This window comes from Solanum lycopersicum, chromosome 1 (assembly GCF_036512215.1).
Source record: "Solanum lycopersicum chromosome 1, SLM_r2.1".
In the NCBI taxonomy this organism is placed as follows: Eukaryota; Viridiplantae; Streptophyta; class Magnoliopsida; order Solanales; family Solanaceae; genus Solanum; species Solanum lycopersicum.
Window position 1 is genome coordinate 22,551,637 of NC_090800.1, and position 1,775 is coordinate 22,553,411.

General features: G+C 33.9%; 1 pseudogene; it reads right to left on the reverse strand.

The window, feature by feature from the left end:
* Positions 1–493: 493 nt before the first annotated feature.
* Positions 494–1,462, reverse strand: LOC112940658 (F-box/LRR-repeat protein At3g48880-like; annotated as a pseudogene).
* Between the last annotated feature and the right edge of the window lie 313 nt (positions 1,463–1,775).

Genomic DNA, 1,775 nt, shown 5'->3' on the forward strand with positions numbered 1-1,775 from the left:
TTAATGAGTTTAAGTCTTCCGCATTACTTTCTGTTGTTATTACATTGAAATGTTAAGGTTAGATTGGTTGGTTCGCTCACGTAGGAGGGTAAGTGTGGGTTCCAGTCGCAACCCGGTTTGGGTCGTGACATAAACCTTTAATTGTTGACAAACCAAACATTTTTAAATGAACTCCAGAATGTCTCTCGTCATACCATTCCATAATTAATATTCTTTTATGGTGTGGTACATCTTTGTACCTCCAGGATGCATTGCATATGATGAAGTATGTGCTTCTTTCAATATTTTTCTCCTCAATTTTTCATCATTAGGGACGCATAGAATGTTTTGATAAAGTAAGACACCATACTTTGTTAATGTGAAATCAAGGTTTTCCCCATTTTGGACTTCTCGAGTTAATTTTACAAGATTCTCATCTAACTTTTGTGATTCGTTCACCTATTCAAGTAATATTGGCTTTAGTCGCAAATTAGCAATAACAGAACCATTTGAATCAGCGTGCAAAACAAACATTCATCGCTCTTAACTCAAGGAGCAATGTCAAAGGACTCAAATAATTACTTGCGAAGAATTTTTGACTTAAGAAATCCACTTTCCAGAAGTCTTCATACTTATACCACCTCATGAACCCTTCATAATTTAGAGTGTGCTGAGACATGGAGGTTAGTAACCTAGACACTTTTTCCAGAATGGATTCATCAAGTTTGATTAGAATTTTCATTGGTGCTGGTGGAGGAAGGTATTCAATAATTTCACAATGCGATATATCGAACACTTTCAATTTTTTCAGCCCCTACAAGAGAATAACCAAATCGTGTTTAGATAACTCCGTACACCTCACATTCAAAACATTCAAGTTTGGAACAAATGAGACAAGTGCAGATACAAATTGTATGTCGCAATGGAGTCATATTCTTAACCTCAGAAATATTTTTGCAAATTTTCTTGATGACATATGCAGGTTCTTCTGAACTAGGCATAATGAATGATTCAACATCTTTCCATGCATGTAAAGCAGTGCATATTGTTTTCTTTTATAGTTTATCCCAAGTAGGCATAACAAGGTATTTGAGTCGTGGACACATGAAAAAGAAGAGATTTTATTAGCTGTCCAAATTTATGTCAGACGCTTGCTACACAGTTTCTTCATTTAAAGTACAATACTATAGAAAGATTAAAGTTTAGAGGGGAATACCTCTTGACAATATAAGTCAACTGATTGTTCTAAACATAGAAATTGTAATGAATGACCAATGTCAGTATGTTTCCGTGACAAAGGTTCAAAAAAAATCTTTAGGATGCAGGTCAATATTTCACGAGAAGGAGTATCCACATATATATACAGCGGTATTGCTACTCTAATGAAATTTGACTATGTAACTTACAAGTTGAGTATATTCCAGAGACGTTGGTCAGAATAAGCTGATTGCCAAGCAGGACAAACATGAGGAATTACAGAGATTTATAGGAATAGGTCGAAGTACTGATTATCTTCACCAACATATAATTTTAAGGTCCTCCCATCTCCATGTAAGAGAATTTCATTTTTCCATCCCAAAAACTTCAATCTTTTCTTGTTTATTAAACGACATTGTAAAAGCTTCAATCTCGTATGTTCCTGCAGAAAAAAAAAAGGTTATTACTTCTAGGTCAAAGAAGAATATTTGAACTCCTGACATCAAATTGATGTTGCTTATTGTCATTTGTATTCTTTTGAATATTATCAAACCACAAAGAATAAAAATTTAAGCCTAGCAATATAATGAAATATAGAA